General features: G+C 44.7%; 1 protein-coding gene across 5 annotated transcripts in view; it reads right to left on the bottom strand.

The window, feature by feature from the left end:
- Positions 1–20887, bottom strand: part of LOC132378534 (uncharacterized) — an 86538-nt gene that overhangs the window by 22402 nt on the left and 43249 nt on the right. The gene's annotated exons all lie outside the window — the stretch shown is intronic.

The following is a 20887-nucleotide window of genomic DNA, read 5'->3' as shown; positions in this document are numbered from 1 at the left end:
TAGTACATTCGAGTTTTGGAGTCACCCTGCTTATTTACAAACACTCTGCAATGGCCGTCTTGGTGGCTAATAATATCTTAGGTACAGTACTTAGAAGACTTACTTTGCCTTGGACAGAAATTTCTTGAGGGGACTTCTCTTCGCGAGCGCGCATTCAGTGGTGTGCACACGCATCCTCTGGGTTGCCTGCGCGAGCTGGTCTCTCAGTGGGGCCCGGGTCGCGAGCGGCGCGCACACACGCAGCGCGCCCCCCAAGCCGGCTGCGGCTAATGCCTTCATCGAGTCGCAAGGCCCACAGTCTGGGACCGGCGGAGGAAAACCGCAGAGCGAGCTGCCGGCCGCGCGTCCACAGTTGTTTCAGCAGACGGACGGGAGGAGGTGATACGGAATGAAGGAGTTGAAAGAAACGGAAACGACCGGGTAGAACCACTCGGCCTCCAAAACGGACACCGCCATTCGACAGAACTGCGCATGCGCTCTCACATCGTGCGTGACGTTAACATAGATCAAAACCAGCATGGTCCACGTTGAGTTCAGACCCATGCTGGGAAGCGTGAACGCTACTGGATGATGGAAAGTAAAAAAGCAGACTGATCCTTGCTTCTGGCAGGTCAACACAATTGTAATATGGTTTCAATGCAAATAGACCTCTGCATTGTTAAGGCAATTAAATCACAAACAAGAGAACGTCTGCAGATGCTGGAAATCCGAGCACACACATAAAATGCTGGCAAACTCAGCAGGCCAGGCAGCATCAATGGAAAAAAGTACAGTCGACATTTCAGGTTGAAACCCCTCGGCAGGAGAAAAGAAAAGGGCAATTTAATGATCACAGAAAACGTCGAGTTAACCTTAAATATAAAATTCTCGAGCACTATATCTGCAATCTTGTCCTAGCGCAAAAACAACTCCACCATAAAAGCAACAGTATTTTGACTATTATAATGTTTTCTAATTAACAATCTACTACATTACAGACAAAATGTTAGAAAGATTTAGGTGCCATCTATGAAATGGTTAAGGGTAACACATAAAACACGCTGGAGGAACTCAGCAGGTCAGGCAGCATCCGTGGAAATGAGCTGTCAACATTTCGGGCCGAGACCCTTTGCCAGGACTGAAGAGAGAGGGGGCAGGGGCCCTGACATCTATAAATGTTGGATCTGTCCTCACTAGGGAACACACAAACAATCTCCCAGATGTAATAATGGCCAGAGGACCTGGGTAACAGAGGAACTGAAGCAAAATTCACATTAGGCAGAAAATGGTGTTGGGTAGACTGATGAGACTGAAGGCTGATAAATCCCCAGGGCTTGATGGTCTGCATCCCAAGGTACTTAAGGAGGTGGCTCTAGAAATCGTGTACACATTGGTAATCATTTTCCAATGTTCTATAGATTCAGGATCAGTTCCTGAGGATTGGAGGATAGCTAATGTTACCCCACTTTTTAAGAAAGGAGGGAGAGAGAAAACAGGGAATTATAGACCAGTTAGCCTGACATCAGTGGTGGGGAAGATGCTGGAGTCAATTATAAAAGATGATATTGCGGTGCATTTGGCTAGCAGTAACAGGATTGGTCTGAGTCAGCATGGATTTACGAAGGGGAAATCATGCTTGACTAATCTTCTGGAATTTTTTGAGGATGTAACTATGAAAATGGACAAGGGAGAGCCAATGGTTGTAGTGTACCTGGACTTTCAGAAAGCCTTTGATAAGGTCCCACATAGGAGATTAGTGGGCAAAATTAGAGCACATGGTATTGGGGGTAGGGTACTGACATGGATAGAAAATTGGTTGGCAGACAGGAAACAAAGAGTATGGATTAATGGGCCCCTTTCAGAATTGCAGACAGTGACTAGTGGGGTACCATAAGGGTTGGTGATGGGACCGTAGCTATTTACAATTTACATTAATGATTTAGATGAAGAGATTAAAAATAACATTAGCAAATTTGCAGATGACACAAAGCTGGGTGGCAGTGTGAAATGTGAGGAGGATGTTAAGAGAAAGCCAGGTGACTTGGACAGGTTGGGTGAGTGGGCAAATGTATGGCAAATGCAGTTTAATGTGGATAAATGTGAGGTTATCCACTTTGGTGGCAAGAACAGAAAGGCAGATTACTATCTGAATGGTGTCAATTTAGGAAAAGGGGAAGTACAATGAGATCTAGGTGTCCCTGTTCATCAGTCACTGAAAGTAAGCATGCAGGTACAATAGGCAGTGAAGAAAGCTAATGGCATGTTAGCCTTCATAACAAGCAGAGTTGAGTATAGGAGCAAAGAGATCCTTCAGCAGTTGTACAGGGCTCCGGTGAGACCACACCTGGAGTATTGTGTGCAGTTTTGGTCTCCAAATTTGAGGAAGGACATTCTTGCTATTGAGGGAGTGTAGTTGAGGTTCACGAGGTTAATTCCCGGAATGGCGGGACTGTCATATGTTGAAAGATTGGAGCGACTGGGCTTGTATACACTGGAATTTAGAAGGATGAGAGGGGATCTGATTGAAACATGTAAGATTATTGAGGGATTGGACATGCTAGAGGCAGCAAACATGTTCCTGACGTTGGGAGAGTCCGGAACCAGAGGCCACAGTTTAAGAATAAGGGGTGGGCCATTTCGATTGGAGTTGAGGAAACACTTTTTCACCCAGAGAGTTGTGGATCTGTGGAATGCTCTGCCTCGGAAGGCGATGGAGGCCAATTTTCTGGATGCTTACAAGAAAGAGTTAGATAGAGCTCTTAAAGATAGAGGAGTCAAAGGATAGGGGGAGAAGGCAGGAATGGGGTACTGATTGTGGATGATCAGCCATGATCACTGAATGGCGGTGCTGGCTCGAAGGGCTGAATGGCCTACTCCTGCACCTATTGTCTATATAAAGAAGGTGGGGGGAGGGTGGGAAGATGAAGGCTGGTAAGTGAAAAACCTGTAAGAGGAAAGATCAAGGGGTGGGGAGGGGAAGCAGGGAGGGAATAGGCAGGAAAGGTGAAGAAGGAATGTAAGGAGAAAGCACTATGGGTAGTAGGAGGTGGAATCGTGAGGGAGGTGATAGGCAGCTGGAGGAGGAGGCAGAGTGAAACTGGAATGTGGGAAGGGAGGGGGAGGGAATTACCAGAAGTTGGAGAATTCGATGTTCATGCCAAGGGGCTGGAGACTACCCAGACAGTGTATGAGGTGCTGCTCCTCCAACCTGAGTTTGGCCTCATCGTGGCAGTAGAGGAGGCCATGAATGGACATATTCGAATGGGAATGTGAAGCAGAGTTGAAGTGGGTGGCAACTGGGAGATCCTGTCTGTTGTGGCAGATGGAGCGGAGGTGCTCGACAAAGTGGTCCCCCAATCTGCATCGGGTCTCACCAATGTAGAGGAGGGCGTACCGGGAGCACCGGATGCAAAAGATGACCCCAACAGACTCAGAAGTGAAGTGTTGCCTAACCTGGAAGGACTGTTTGGGGCCCTGAATGGTGATAAGAGAGGAGGTGTAGGGACAGGTGTAGCACTTACGCTTGCAGGGTTAAGTGCCAGGTGGGAGATCCGTGGGGAGGGACGTATGGACATTTGAGATGTCCTGGAACAAAAAGCCTCATCCCAATAGACCCATAGTTTCTGCCTGCCACTGCCCTACTGAACTTATATCTGCCTACCCGGATTCCATTTTGTCACCCATAGTTCAATCCCTCCCTACCTACATCCGGGATACATCCCATGCCCTCCATCTCTTCAATAACTTTTATTCCCTGGTCCCGACCGCTTCATTTTCATTATGGATGTCCAATCCTTATGCACTTCCATTCCCCGCCAAGAAGGCCTCAAAGCCCTCCGCTACTTTCTGGACAATAGACCTCACCAGTTCCCCACTACCACTACACTCCTCAGGTTAGCGGAACTGGTACTCACACTTAATAACTTCTCTTTCGGCTCTTCCCACTTTCTCCAGACCAAGGGTGTAGCTATGGCACTCGCATGGGCCCTAGCTATGCCTGCCTCTTCGTGGGTCATGTGGAACAGTCTATGCTCCAAATCTATACTGGTACTGCTCCCCAACCTTTCCTTCGATATATTGACAACTTGCTGCTTCCTGCACCCATGCTGAGCTCGTCAATTTCATCGACTTTGCCTCTAACTTTCACCCAGCCCTCAAATTCACTTGGTCCATCTCGGACACTTCTCTCCCCTTTCTCCATCTCTCGGTCTCCATCTCTGGAGATAGACTGTCCATTGACATCTTCTATAAACCCACTGACTCCCATAACTACCTCGACTATACCTCTTCCCACCTGCCAAATGCTAAACTTCTATTCCCTATTCCCAGTTTCTCCATCTCCGTTGCATCTGCTCCCAGGCTGCGGCTTTCTGTTCCAGGACATCTCAAATGTCTTCTTTCTTTAAGGATCGTGGTTTCCCTTCTGCCATCATCGATGATGCCCTCACCCGCATCTCCTTCATTTCCCGCACTTCAGTCCTCACCCCATCCTCCCATCACCACAACAGGGACTGAGTTCCCCTTGTCCTCACCTACCACCCGACCAGCCTCCAGATCCAGCAGATTATCCTCTGCAACTTCCGCCACCTTCAACAGGACCCCACCACTGAGCATGACTTTCCCTCTCTACCCCTCTCCACTTTCTGCAGGGATCTTTCCCTCCACACATTCCCCCCCCAACAGATCTCCCACTTGGCACTTATACCCGCAAGTGTAAGTACTACACCTGTCCCTACACCTCCTCTCTTACCACAATTCAGGGCCCCAATCAGTCCTTCCAGGTGAGGCAACACTTCACTTGTGAGTCTGTTGGGGTCATCTATTGCACCTGGTGCTCCCGGTGCAGTCACCTGTACATCAGCGAGACCCGACGCAGATTGGGAGACCGCTTCGTCGAGCACCTCCACTCCGTCCACCACAACAGACAGGATCTCCTGGTTGCCACCCACTTCTACTCTGCTTCACATTCCCATTCAGCTATGTCCATACATGGCATTCTCTACTGCCATGATGAGGCCAAACTCAAGTTGGAGGAGCAACACCTCATATACCATCAGGGTAGTCTCCAGTCCCTTGAAATGAACATTGTATTCTCCAACTTCTGGTAATTCCCTCCCTCTCCCTTTTCCCCCATCCCAGTTTCACTCTGCCTCCTCCTCCAGCTGCCTATCACCTCCCTCGTGGTTCCGCCTCCTTCTACTGCCCATAGAGCTTTCCCCTTACATTCCCTCTTCACCTCTCCTGCCAATCCCCTCCCTGCTTCCCCTCCCCCACCCGTTGATCTTTCCCTTTACTGGTTTTTCACCTGGCACCTACCAGCCTTCTCCTTCCCACCCTCCCCCCACCTTCTTTATAGGGCCCTGTGGTGAACTATGTGCCTGTCTGGACACATTCCCTGCTGACTGCTCCTGTGGCTCCTCCCACAGGCCCCTGTATAAAGGTGATCTGAGGCCTGACGCTCGGCCTCAGTCTCCAGGACATAGTATGATAGACACTCACTCCTGGTTCCTTCTTCCAGTCAATAAAAGCCGATATCTCGCCTTACGTCTCAGTGTGAGTTATTGATGGTGCATCAGGCCCCTGCCCCCTCCCTCTTCAGTCCTGACTAAGGGTCTCAGCCTGAAACGTTGACTGTTCGTTTCCATGGATGCTGCCCAACCTGCTGAGTTCCTCCAATGTGTTTTACATGTTGCTTTGACCACAGCATCTGCAGTGTATTTTGTGTTTAAATGGTTAAGGGTCTTTGACCTGAAATAATTGCTGATGCCACATGACTTGCTATTTTTGGCAATTCAATTAACAACATCAGCAGTTTTCTTTTTCCAGTTATCGTTGCAGATCTGAGATCCTTTGTCAGAACTGCTAAGACACACTACATCTTTTGTTTGTGTTAATCCATTGTACGGCATACCATATTACTAGAGCTTGCTTTGCCCAATCTCAGAGGAGTTGAAAATAATTTCATGATGAGAAAGCACAAATGGTCACAGGTTTTGTAACAACTAGAAGGGGAAATCCATCCATTTCTATCAGCCGGTAGCTTCCGGATTTCAGCAGGAATGGTTAAACTAGGACCCCAAAATGACTGTTTGAGGTGCATGTCTGAACGACTGACGTCCTGTCACACTCACCTCAATAAAAAGCAAATGCTTTGAAAAAGCTGGTCAAGGACTACATCTGCAGCTTGCTACCACCCACACTGGACCCCTCTACAATCCGCCTGCTGACACAACCAATTTGCAGATGACACAATGGCCACAGCTCTACAAACCATCGTTACACATCTGGAGAAGAGGGACGCTTATGTGAGAATGCTGTTCTTGGACTATAGTTCAGCATTCAACACCATAATTCCCTCCAGACTTGACAAGAAGCTCCAAAACTTCGGCCTTCACCCTACCTTGTGTGGCTGGATTCTGGACTTCCTGTCAGATCGCTGGCAGGTGGTAAGAGTGGGGTCCCTCACCTCTGACCCTCAACACAGGAGCCACTCAGGGCTGTGTCCCAAACCCCCTCTTTTACTCTCTATTTCCATGACTCTGTTGCCACCCACAGCTCCAATCTGCTAATTAAATTTGCTAATGATACTACATTGTTTGGCCTTATCTCAAATAATAATGTAAAGGGGCTTTCTTCTTTTTTCTTTGTTACTGTTGGGAAAGGGTTTCTTTTTGTTAACTAGCAGGAATGCTAACTTACTAATAACGAGAATGGTATTCCTTTGTAAACCAAATGGGGATTAATGTTCTTTCTTCTGAGTCTGTAAGCTTTTGTTGACGGGCTTTTGGGCAGATCGGCGCGAGGGGGTCGAGAGAGAGGACGCAATGCTCTAAGCTGGGCGAGGATCGGACCCCAAAGGGGGGTCCGAGGCCGGGAGATTCTCCGAGGAGGGGGGGGGGGGGAATGAAGCTAGATGTGCTTGGTTGACCACTCGGAGGGTCCTGAGCTGTTTGGAGAGTCGAGGAGTTTGGAGGGTCCTGAGCTGTTTGGAGAGTCGAGGAGTTCGGAGGGGATCGAATGGTGGTCAGAAGACTTCAGAAATTGAGCTCCAACGGTTGTGCACGAAGTGGTTTGGACTTTGATAAGTTTGGCGCCTTTTCTTTAATTTTCTCTTCATATATACTGTATCGTTATTAATCACTTAGTTATAGTAACCTTTATAAATTGTACTCATTTAATCGCATATGGTGTACTGTCTGTTTGTGGGCGAGGCGGGGACATCACACAGCATGCACACCAGCTGATTACCCAGTGTGGTGGGGCCGAAGGCTGCTCCACCTAGACGAAACGAGCTGAGCGAGCCTGAGGCGACCCAGGGAGTTACAATAACGAGGCAACATACAGAGAAGAAGTCATCACCCTGACGCAGTGATGTCAAGCAAACAACCTCTCCACCAACGCTGCAAAAGCAAAAGAGCTGGTTGTGAACTACAGCAGGAATGGAGACAAGCTAACCCTTAATGACATCAATGGATCTGGGGTTGAGAGGGTGAACAGCTTTAAGTTCCTTGGCATCTACATCACCAAGGATCTCAAGTAGTCTTACATACCGGCTGTGGGGTGAAATAAAGCACAACAGTGCCTCTTTCACATCAGATGGCATGGGTCCCCAAATCCTAAAGACTTTCTGCAGGGGCACCATTGAGAGCATCCTGACTGGCTGCATCACTGCCTGGTATGGCTACTGTACTTCACTCAATCACAGGTCTCTGTAGGGAGTGGTGTGGACCGCCCAGTGTATCTGTAGATGTGAACTTCCCACTATTCAGGACATTTACAGAGACAGAAGTGTAAAATGGACCCGTAGGATCATTGGGGACCCGAGTCATCCCAATCACCAACTATTCCAGCTGCTACCATCCAGTAAATGGTACCACAGCATTAAAGCCAGGACCAACAGGCTCCGGGAGAGCCACTTCCACCAGAACATCAGACTGATTCATTCACACCAATACAATTTTATTTCTATGCTATATCGATTGTCCTGTTGTACATACTATTTATTAAAAATTATTGTAACACCCTGGGAAGGGTTTCACTGCTAATGTAATGGTCTTTTCTGGAGCAGCAGTGGTTGGGTTATGGCTAGAGATATTAGGGGCTTTGGAATGAGCGCTGGAATGATGGGAGTGTTTTTTTCTTGTTGTGTGCATGAGACCGAGGTGATCTGGGTCTTTTGTGCGGCGGAAGATGAAGAGTGAAGATGCCAGAAAGGAGAGGTCATAGACATCAGAAAGGAGTGGACTTGGAGTGGGGTCGGAAGTCGATGAAGCCCGGGGAATTTGATGGAGGACCGTCGGAAGGGAAACCGTGAGCTCCAACGTGTGCACATTAGATTGTTTCATTAAAATGGGCCCTTTTCTTTTTGTTTTTCTTTACTAACCCTTTAGTCAAATTAAGGATTGTAAAGGTAAATTGTTTAATTGCATATGGTGTACTGTCTGGTATTTTGTGGTACTGATTTGTAACGGGGGAACACATCACACAGCATCCACACAAACAGGAGGTTGTGCACCTCAGTCTCACACGTTTGGTGGGGCCAGAGATTGTTTACCCCAGACTTACACACCCAGCTGAACCTGAGGGTTACAATTGTGGGGGTATCGTTCGGAACTGATTTCACTTTATGCTGTGTGATTGCCCTGAGCATTGAATCAGTGGCCTGTGTGTTTAAGTCTGTGCTAAACTATTGTCCGGTGAAGTAATTACGATACGTGGGTATGGTTGCTGCCAGGGTTGAGCAGTGGTGTGCAAACATGGGGTTACTGGTAACGGATGCATGTGTGTTGAGTGGGGTAGATATTCGTACACCTGATGAATTGTTAATTCGACTTTTAAGTACTGTTGAAGCTGTAGGTAAAGTTACGATTGTGGGGCCGAGATTTGATAAAGTGGCAGTCACAGACTTTGTTTTAGTTCAGACTAGTGCTGACATAACGGCAGTGGATCTGCCTGGTACAATTGGAGCCCCAGGAGAGGGGGTGCCGATGACTGTCCATACTTTCCAGGAGGAGGAGAGTTTAGGTGAGTGGGCCGAACCGTGTTGAGTATTCCGTAGCTGGGGGAGGAGACTTCAAAGACAGGGTTCTCTCATGTCTGCTCTGTGAGGGGAAGGAGTGGTCTGATTTGGGATGTCTAATGAGTCCCCGTTCCCCAGTGAAGAGTGAGAATTCTGAGCTGTATTCGCTCTTACCTCTCTGGTGAATAAATGGAAAAATGCCCAGGTTCAAAGTCCCTGCTATGGCAGGCTCCGCCTGTTCTCAGGAACGAAGCCCACCCTTAAAGGGGAAGAGGAGTATGAGACTTGGGCGGAGCAAATCTCTCAGTTGTTAGATGAGTGGCAGTGCTCTGATGACATAAAACAACAGCAACTGATGAAGGGTCTTGGCCCGAAACGTCGACAGCGCTTCTCCCTATAGATGCTGCCTGGCCTGCTGTGTTCCACTGGCATTTTGTGTGTGTTGTTGTAGCATTGGTTGAAAGTTTGAGTGGGAGGGCTGCTGATGTAGTGAGAGCAGTAAAGACACAGAACCCCCTTGCCACTTCTGCGGCCTACATGCAAGCTCTGGAAAAGATGTTTGGTGCAACGGGAAGCCCAATGGAGCTCAGGACTGGGTTTCAGAACATGTGTCAGGAGAAGGAGAAGAAGCTTTCTGCCTACATCTTTTGCCTAGAGAGGCAGCTAAATTTCTTGCAACACAGGGGGGCTATTCAGACGGCTGAGGTGGATCAGTTAAGGATGGACCAAATAGCGAAAGGCACCCAGTCCCAGGACCTGATCGCTTGGGGTCTCTGACTATCTCGTAAGATGCAACCCCTCTCTTGTTTATTGACCTGATCAGAGAAGTACAAGAGGAGGAGGATGATTTGGAGGCGCAGGAGGCCTCCATCAGCAGGGTACCGTTCTCAGTAGTGGTCCTCTGAGGTGAAGTGACCATGGATAGCCTGCCCCAGGAAGTGGTAGAGGAGATTGTGGCAGAGTTGAGAACTTGGATGTCCTGGTTGTTATTGACAGGGGTTCCTCCCCCCCCCCCCCCCATATGATGTAGCTGATAGGGAGGCAGATCCTCTAAGGGGACAGACTACGTGGAGGGCAGTTAGCGGCTAGTTTTGTCTGTTAAAACAGTGGTGAAGAGGGACACTTCAGGCAAGAAAGTGAATGACGGGAAACCCCTCTAAGAGTGAGCCCCCGGGTACCTAAGCAAAGAGAGTCATTGGGAAAACTTAAAGGAGACCCAGTGAGGGGATTGTCTGGCGTATCGGGGGGGGGGGAACATATTCCCAGCAATTTATCAAGGAACACCTTAAAGCAATAAACCCTGTTCCTTATCTCCCGCCTCGGTAGCCTCCTACGTGCCGGCATGAACATTCAACTCACAGACCTCTGTTGATACCCCTGCCCCCCCCACCCCATCCCTATCTATAATTTTAGTCTGGTTCTCTTTCTCTCTCTTTTCCCCCCTCACTATAATCTCCCCCCACCCCTAACTTTCTTTCTCTTTTATTTCCCATAATTCTCCACCATCCCCCTAGCCCATTTCCCTTCAGCCTATCACTTTCCAGCTCTCTAATTCATCCCTCCCCCCACTTCTTATCCCCCCTTGACCATCCCATGTTACTTCACTCCTGATGAAGGGTTTTGGCCCAAAACGTCGTCACTACCTCCTCCCATTGATGCTGTCTGGCCTGCTGAGTTCTGCCAGCATTTTGTGTTTTTAAACCCTGTTCCTGAAGGCTTAGTGAGGCCTAGCTCCAGTGTATTGCTACAGGTAGAGGGTATTTATGCTAGAGCCACACTTGACACAGGGTCACAGGTTACTTTGCTGTATTGTTCATTTTACAACCAGCATTTGACGCACTTACCATTGACACCATTCAGTGCACTAGAGATCTAGAGTCTTAGTGCGGGTGATTATCCGTTTAATGGTTACTTGTAAGTGGCACTGCAGTTTTCAGAGGCAGATGTGGGAGTGGGTGAGGTCCTTAATATAATAGTGCTGGTTTGTCCAGACCCTGTTGAGAGGGATGGAGTTTCAAACCTGGGGACAAATACTCCTATTGTGAGAGGGCTAATGGGAGCCTGCAAGGACAGAGCTGGAGAGAGCTTCCTGAAAACATTCTCTGTTCACCCGGTGTTTCGAGCTGCTTTTGAGGAAGTGCATGGCTGCATTGGGCCGGATCACAAGTTTAGACGAGGGACTATGTGGTTCACCCAGTATGAGTCAATCGTGTTACGGCCCAGGGAAGTAGTGAGAGCAATGGGAAACCCCAAATTTCCCAGAATGCCTGAGGACAAGATCCCCTTGGTGGATGCTCCAGAAGACCACGAAGTGGAGTCAGGAGTGCCCACTGGGTTACTGGTGAGGTCCGAACTGCAGAAGCCATCAGTTGTACTAGTGAACGGGATGGCAGTGATTGTCAGGAACTCTACATAGAGGGAGGTCACTTTCAAGCAGGGGATGCCCCTGGCGCATCTGTTCCTGGTGACAGTAATGTCTAATGTCCCTGTGAGACAGGATGCAGAGAAACTAATTGAAAAAGGGGGAAAGTTGACTGCTGAATCATTCAATTTTGGGGACTCCTCGGTACCTTAGGGTTGGAAGAAGAGGTTGGTAGAGATGTTGAAAATGCAAAGTATCTTTTCCAATGATGAATTTGATGTGCGTTGTTCCAAGAGCACTCTTCATACTATCCGGGTGACCAAGGACACCCCAGTCCAAGAGAGGTCGTGGCAACTGCCTCCTGCAGAGTTAGAAGACGTTCTGCAGCATTTGTGTAAGTAGAAGGAAGCTAGGATCATTACTGAACCCAGAAGCCCTGATGCGTCCCCAATAGTAGTGGCCAGGAAGAAGAATGCGAAGGTACAGATGTGCGTGGACTATAGGACTTTGAACAAGCCTACCGTCCCTGACCAGTATACGGTCCCAAGGATTGAAGACGCGCTGGCCTGTCTGAGTGATGCAAAATGGTCCAGTGTCCTGGATTTGAAGAGTGGATATTACCAGATCCCCATGAGTGAGGCTGACAAACAGAAGACGGCATTTATATGTCCACTGGATTCTTCCGGTTCAAAAGCATGCCCCAGGACATATCGGGAGCCCCTGCAACCTCCTAGCTTGTCAAGGGAAAACGGTGGGGGATAGGAACTTGCTTGAGGTATTGGTGTATCTGGATGACCTCATAGTGTTTGGGTCCACCTTGCAGGAACATGAAGGGAGGCTGCTGAAGGTGCTGGACCACCTGAAAACTGAAGAGTTAAAACTTACCCTGGACAAGTGCGAGTTCTGCAAGACGTCTGTCAGCTATGTTGGGCATATAGTCTCATGGAATGGAGTAGCTACAGATCCGTCCAAGATCGAGGTGGTGACCACATGGCCAAGGCCCCAGACTCTGAGCACTTTGCACTTGCTCCTTGGATTCTGTGGTTACTATTGGAGGTTCATGAAAGGTTACATAAAAGTGAGTCACCTTTTAAATCAGCTTCTGTGGTTACCCGCCCTTGGGGAAGAAAGGGAGGAGGACAAAAGGAAAAGAGTGTAAAGAGTATCTTAGAACTTCAGAACCTTTAGGACCAAATTGGGATGCGAAACGTGAAGAGGTCTTTCAGTCGCTGAAGGAGATAGAGACCCACCCGGGTGCCTGTGATGGCTTTTGGAGATCTCCGATTGCTGTATGTACTGCATATGGATACCAGTAGAGAGAGCTTAAGGGTTATCCTGTATCAGGATCAGGGCACCAGGTTGAGACTGTCGCCCTCTGAGAAAAACTATCCCATGCACAAGTTGGAGTTTCTGGCTTTAAAATGGGCTATGGTGGGTAAGTTGAGTGACTACCTCTATGGTGCTAAATTTGAGGTGAGGATGGACAATGATATCCTGACAGCGAAATTGGATGCCACAGGCCATCGGTGGTTGGTGGCATTGTCTGCCTATGTTTTGAGCCTGAAGTACTGGCCGGGAAGTAGGAACATTGATGCTGAGAGTTGACGAAGCCTGGAGAAATCGATGGAGGACCAGCGGAAGGGAAACCATGAGTTCCAGCTCGTGCACATTAGATTGTTTCATTAAAATGGGCCCTTTTCTTTTTTTTTGCTTTACTAACTCTTTAGTCAAATTAAGAATTATAAAGCTAAATCATTTAATTGCATATGGCATACTGTCTGTAATTCTGTGTTACTGATTTGTAATGGGGGAACATATCACACAGCATCCACACAAACAGGAGGTTGTGCACCTCAGTCTCATGTGTTTGGTGGGGCCAGAGATTGTCTTCCCTAGACTTAGGCTGCCGACAGAACCTGAGGGCTACATTACTATAATTTGCACATTGCACATTCAGACAGAAAGGTAACATAAAGATTTTTACTCCTCATGTACATGAAGGACGTAAGAAATTAATTCAATTCAATTCATTGTTCTTCTATTCAATGCTACATTTGAAATAATTTGGAAATGACTGATGATCCTTAAAGAAATATAATTCATGATAACTAATGCTGAGCAGCTCTGAGAAAGGAAAATTAGTGATACAGATTTCAAGTTAAATTTTTTCTGTCTTTTTTGAGCAATTGGAACATAAGAAATACATAATTGAATGCGTAAGAGAATCAGGAAGCCAATAAGTACATGTGAAAGAGAATGAGTGAGTGAGTAGGTGCATGAGTATATGAATGAGTAAGTGAGTAGATGAATAAGTGAATGAGTAAGCCAATTGGCTCTTCAAACCTGCTCTGTCTTTCATCATATGATGGCTAATTTTCTACCTGAACTCCATTTTCCTGCACAGCCTCTGTTTAATTACCGTAAATAGCCATGAACTTATTGATGTCTGTTTTAGAATCACCACAGATACAAACTGTTCAGCCCACCAGGTCTCCACTGACCACCTACTAGTCATTTACACAAGTTCCTTGTACTCTCCCCATGTTATTCCCCACACTCCCCAGATTCTATGAGTTAGCTACTTAGGGCAATTTACTGTGGCCGACATTAATTATGTATCCATAAATAACTTGGATGGTGAATTACAAAGATTTACCACCTTGGTATGAAAAAATTTCTTGACATCTCAGTCCCAAATGGCCCATTCTTTGTTCTGAAACTGTGACACCCAAATCTAGACCATGAGCAAACTGCTGAGACCAATAAGAATTTTGTGTACTTCAATGAGATTAACTTTGATTTTATACATTCTAGAAAGGGATGGTACTCCTTGTATGGGAAATCTGAAACAGTATTTTGAATATACACTGTGCTCCCTAAATGAAGATTGCAACTGCACACAATACTCCAGGTATGGTCTATATAATTACAACATGGATAATCCCAAAGATATGTGGTTGGTAAATTAATTTATTATTGGAAGTTGCCCCTAATGTGTTTATAATCTGGGGTCAGTTGATGAGAATGTGGGGAGAACATGAGATTAATGTAAATGGTTGGAAACTTTGTGGGACAAAAGACCTGTTTGTGCGCTGACACCACTATTCATAACATCCTTATTCGGATGCAGGGTTATTACTGGGATTTGACTGTTGTCAGCCTTTATTGCCCAACAATTGGCCAAGGCATCATGCATTTGTGGCCTGTTGTCTTATAGGCCACTTGGTCCCAAAAGATGGAGAAATGCAGAATATTGAGCCAAGTGTCATATAGCTAAGATCAGATTCCAAGTAGAAAAAAATAACTTACTGTGGCGACCCATTTCCTGGCACATCCGAACCGGCTCACAATTGGATAGCCTACGGGGGTTTGTGAGCACAGAGCTTTGGAGCCTCTGCGCCACGGGAGGCAGGTTGAGGGAGGCTTAAAAGTGAGGCTGAAGATTTCGAAAAGTTTTTTCCTTCGACTGCAGTTACCGACTCCGTGTCGTAATTTTAGCGCTGCATGTAGCACACCGCTATATTACAACATTAATCTCATTAGTGGATCATATCAACTGCATATATTCAATATTAATGAATATTCCAATTTTGTCCTAAGATGAAGCCACGCTCAGGGTGGAGGAGCAATGTCTGGGTAGCCTCCAAACTGATGGCATGAATATCGATTTCTCATTCAGGTAAAGATAAATCTTCTCTCCCCCTTCCCTCTTCCTCTGTTCCACATTCTGATCTTTTACCTCTTCTCACTCACCTTTCACCTTCTCCAAGGTCCCATCTTCCTTCCCTTTTTCCCATCAGATCCCTTCCTCTCCGATCAGATTCCTTATTTCCAGCCCTTTACCTTTACCAGCCACTTCTCCTGTCACCTTCCAGCTAGCCTTCTACGCCTCGCCTTGTCGTGGTTTCTCGTGCCCCACAAATGACCAGGAGATGCAAAAGATTCTTCAAGAAGGGTTAAACTTTCATTTGCAAATCAAAGCTGAGACAGTCATTGAGCTAGTCGCTGATTGCCCACTGATCCTTGGACATAGCATGTTTTATAGCAATCTCCTGGTTTAGTTGTATTAGCATATGCAATCGGTCTATAGTCTATACCACACGTACATCTGCCACTATTGTTTCTACCCATTGACTTAATCATGTTCTAATCTACATCTCTTAGCTACCTCTCATTAACCCACCATTGTCTTCTACATTCTTAATATTTCATTCTCCTACTAAATTGGGTACATGCATAGCAAATAGCAAACTCACATTACATAATTTACATCTCTTAGCTTCCTCTTATTAAGACAACATTGTCTTCTACATTCTTAGAATTTCATTCCCTAGCAAATAGCAAGTTGCAACTTTTATGCTCCAATACCCTCCCCCCACCCTTTTAGTCTGGCATTTTCTCCCTTCCTTCCCAGTCCTGAAGAAGGGACTCAGCCTGAAATGTTGAATATTTATTCATTTCCATAGATGTTGCCTGACCTGCTGAGTTCCTCCAGCATTTTGTGTGTGTGTTGCTTTGGATTTCCTGCAGACTTTCTTGTGTTTACAATATTTATACATTCGTTAATTTGCTGATGGTGATAAAGTTTATACAACTTTAACATAGGAACATGAGAAACAGGAGCAAGTGTAGGCTATCTGGCCCACAAGCCCTCTCTACCATTCAATAAGATCATGGCTGATGTGGCCATGGACTCAGCTCCACCCACCTGCCTTTTCCACACAACCTTTGCAAAGATAAATCTAACTATATCATAATTATAAATAATGAGGTGGCCTCTACTGCTTCCCTGTGCAGAGAATTCCGAAGATTTACTATTCTCAAGGAAAAGTAGTTTCTCCTCATCTCCATCCTAAGCCTATTCCTCTGAACCTGAAGGTTATAGTCCCAGACAACTCAATCTCTCGTCATAGGCTAACACCCTCACCTCTGGAATCAATTTAGAGAACTTCCTCTGCACCATTTCCAAAGCTAGTGTAACTTTCCTCAAGTAGAAGACCAGAAAATCTGCATGCAGTACTCCAGGTACAACCTCACCAGTACCCTAAACAGTGACAGCATAACCTCCCTTCTCTTAACTTCTATCACTCTAGCAATAAAGGGGAACATTCCATTTGCTTTCTTGATAATCTGTTGCACGTGCAAACCAATCTTTTGTGATTCATGCACTAGCACTGCCCAAATCCCTCTGCACAATAGCATGCTGCAATTATTTAAACATTATCTGTCCTTTGACTTTTCCTTCCAAAGTGGATGACCTTGCATTTACCAGTGTTGTACTCAATCTGCCAGGCTCTTGCCCACTCATTTAACCTTTCTATATCTCCCTGTAGACTCCCTGCATCCTCTGCACAATTAGCTTTTCAACTCAATTTAGTGTCATCAGCATAGATTTATTACATCAATTTAGTCCTCTCTTTCAAATTGTTAATACATCTTGTGAATAATTGAGGACCTAGCACTGAACCCTGCAGCTCTCCACTTTCCACTGATTACCAACCAGAGATACTTCTGGCCCTTTGAGTCGCACCACCCAACAATACCGATTTAACCCCAGCCTAATCATGGGACAATTTACAATCGCCAAATAACCTACCAACTGGTATGTCTTTGGACTGTGGGAGGAAATCGGATCACCTGGAGGAAATGCATGTGGTCATGGACAGAATGTACAAACAGCAATGGGAAATGAACCTGGGTTGCTGGTACTGTAAAACATTGTTCTAACCTCTACGCTACCATGCTGCCTCAAACAGTACCTGCCTTTCATGAATCCATGCTGTCTGCCTGCTGAACTATTTCTTCCTTAATAATAGCTTCAAGCATTTTCCCAACTACAGATATTAAACTAATTGGCCTATAGTTATCCACATTTTGCCTAAGTTCTTTTTTTAAACAGTGGCATGATATTCACTGTCTTTCAATCTTTTGGGACCTGCCCAGAGCATTTGATAAACTATCATGAATGTGTTGATAAAACTTATGGCCTTTCTTTCAGTATCCTGGGATGCATTCCATCAGGACAAGGGTGCTTGCCTTCCTTTTGGACCATCAGTTTGCTCATGGCTACTTCTTTAATAACAGTGATTGTATCAAGGACCTCGCCTCACATCAAATCCATAACATTTCCCTTAGCATGTTTGGTGTGTCCACCACCATGAAAATTGACACAAAATAGTCCTTCAAGGCTTTGACCATTTCCACATTACTCAATATTAATTCCGCCTTCTCATCTTCCACATGACCTATCTGAACTTTAGCCATCCTTTTCCATTTTATATAATTTAAGAAACTTTTACTATCTGTTTTTATATTTTATACTAATTGTCATAATCAATTTTCCCTTTCCTTATTGCTCACTTCATGGTACTTTGTTGTTTTTTAAAGTTTTCCCAATCTTCCTGTTTCCTACTACTCTTGGCAACTTTCTGCACATGATCTTATAGTTTGATGTCCTCTTTTATTTCCTTAGATATCCAAGGCTGACTCTTCCCACTTTTTAACAGGAATATACTTTTGTTAAGCACTATGAAAAATCTCTTCCACTGTTACTCAAACTCTCAAATTTTTTTTTAGATGAAACTATTGTGCTTTCCATTTCTATGAGAAATTCAATAATACTGTGATCAGTCTTTCCAAGAGGACCCCTAAAGACAAGATCAATTAAGCAAAGTGTGCTCTATTGTTAAAACAATAAGCCTATTAGCTGTGGGGCTTGAAAGTCTTGTGGTGTTCCACAGAGGATATTTATATCATTTAAAGTTATTTTTATCAAAATTGTTTACAATAAAACTTTCAATACCTTTTCATTCTTACATTCATAGTCAATGTTTTCAGTACTTTTTTATTGCATTCCTTAAAATCAACAGGACTGTTGCCACTCATGTGTCAATAATATATATTTTTAAATATTATTACAAATTAATTCACCTTTAAACATGATGTGAAAGCCAGAATCAAATACTTTTGGATTACAGTTCCTCTGAGCAATGCTAGGAAATTAGTTTATACTTTGGAAACACTTCATCCGGCATTGGTAGTCCATGAGTATTTTGGCATTTTTTCCAATGTTTTATGTCTGGTTTCATAGTAGAAATTCCAATAAGTAGAGTAACCATAACGTTTTGTAACTGAAGCAAAGGATGACCCCAATAGCGAGAAAAGTTAAGAAATTTATAGCTGGCACTAGATACCATATGCCTGTTCTAAGTTTACATTGGCACCTCACATACCGTCACACCCAGGAATGGCAATAGGAATTGATTCAGCTCTGAAAGGGGTCATTATGTATTGTGTTCTTATTGGCTAAGTGCTGTTTCATTGATTGAATGCGAATGACAAGGCCACATTCCAGAAACTATCCTGGATATATTCAAGGTTGATATGTTTTGATTTTTTTTAATGTTTTCTAAATTTATTTTAAGAAATATTTCTTCCACAGGTCAAGGTTATAATAGATCAACCCTAAGTGTGATAACTGTGTATTAGATATATCAAAATGTACTTTTAGCATATTGACCTCTTATTGTTTGAAATAATAAGTAATATTATTAATATTACAAGGGTATGAGTACACAAGCGATGTAACACAACTTTATGAATGCTGCTTCTGCAGTTCCATTTGCCTGAGGGAAATTATTAACTAAGTAAGAGCAGGAATTTAAAAACTATTTGTTTATGCCATTTAGTGATATGTTTTGGGTATTATCATTTCTTCCTTACCCAATCACTTCTCAAATTTTTCAGGAAACTTAGCTCCACAATAACCATCACTGGAAGCTCAATGAAAAATGTTTTTCTTGGTAAAGCTGCTTCTCTGGTGCTATGTGGCTGTGATGTTTCTCATTGCAGTTGTGCACACATCGTGCATTCATGTTGCAGAAGCCATGTATTCAGTATTGTGCATTTATTAGGTGTATTATGGTAACTAGTCACATGAATGAGGGTGTGATAAGAGCGAAGGGAATACGTTATGCATTCTTGCTTACTTCTTGGCAAGGCGTAGCTTGGGACTGTGAAGATCAGATCTTTTGCTGACCACTGAGATAACACCCAATAATGCTAATAAAGGATCAAATAAGGAATTTGACTCTTTAGAGAAAACATTGAAGCTGTGGGCCTGTGATGCAGAAGTATAACAACTGAATCTGGGGTTCGCAGGCTGGCAGCAATTGTTTTGATTTTGGATCAATTTTTGCTGCCTCACATGTAATTGAGTATATAATAAATTTGACTTGAACATTTTGGGTCTATTGCCTCCAGAGGTGCTGACTGACACACTAAGTTCTTCCTGCAGTTCACTTTTCTTTACAAAACTAATGGTCTACTGGAAAGCAATGATTCTGGCCCTACTTTATACTTCTGAAACTTAGATTACTTACAAGGGACTGGAAGATACCACCACTGTTCTCTTTACAAAATCTTCCAAATCTACTGGAAGGATAAGTATGCCAGTGTCAATATCCTCTCCTAGGCCAACATCACTGGAACTAGGGATAAGTACTGATGAAAGCTATTGGGAGAGAGACAGAGAAACAGGTGTATTTCTTCCTTTGTTGTTGTGGGTTCAAAATCCCAGAACATTCAACTAAACAACGTTGATGGAACATCTTCATATTGGCTCTAATAGTTGAAACAGACTCACTGGGCCATTGCGGGGCAACTAGAGAGTGTCGTAACAACTTTTCTTTTTCTTTAAAAAGGCATTATGATTCAGTGGTGAGAGTTGAAGACATGCTCTACAGTGAAGCAAGAGTGCAAATACAGAAACAGAATAATGTTTAATGACCAGAGCACAGTTCCACATTATTTAAGAGACTACTAGACAGGTATATGGAGGAATTTAAGGTGAGGGGTTATATGGGGGGGGGGGCAGGGTTTAAGGGTCAGCACAACATTGTGGGCCGAAGGGCCTGTTCTGTGCTGTACTATTCTATGTTCTATTATCAGGAAACCACTTCCTCAATAATATCAACGTGAAATCATGGACCAAAATTGCAAGAAAAACATCCATGATTAAAATTTCTTGAGTTATACAATATGGAATATTGGTACAAAACACTGTTATTGTAGCGGGTGACTTCAATCTTGCCAATATCAACTGAGACTTCCTTAGTACAAGAGGTTTATATGGGCTGATTTTGTTAGGTGGATGCAGGCGAGTTTATTAGTTGAATATGTTGATAGACCAACAAGAGAAAGAACCATACTGGACCTGATGTTGGGTAATGAGGGAGTGGTGACCATAATTCTAACTTTTAAGATAGCTTTAGATAAGTATGAACCTTGTGAATGAGTATTAAATTGCAACAAGGCAAGTTATCATAGTTTTAGGCAGGAACTAGGGGGAGTTAACTGGGGACAACTGATTTTTGGACAAGTCCACATCTGACATGTGGAGGTCTTTTTAAAGACCAAATGCATAGTGTACAGGAAAAGCATGTTCCAGTACAAAAGGAAGAAGGGAAGGGAACTTTGGATGTCCAAGGGGTAGTGAATTTAGACAAGAAGAAAAAGGAAACACATGT

Source organism: Hypanus sabinus, chromosome 20 (genome assembly GCF_030144855.1).
Source record: "Hypanus sabinus isolate sHypSab1 chromosome 20, sHypSab1.hap1, whole genome shotgun sequence".
NCBI classification, from domain to species: domain Eukaryota; kingdom Metazoa; phylum Chordata; class Chondrichthyes; order Myliobatiformes; family Dasyatidae; genus Hypanus; species Hypanus sabinus.
Note: the sequence above shows the minus strand (reverse complement) of the source record. Positions and strands in the feature narration are given on the sequence as shown.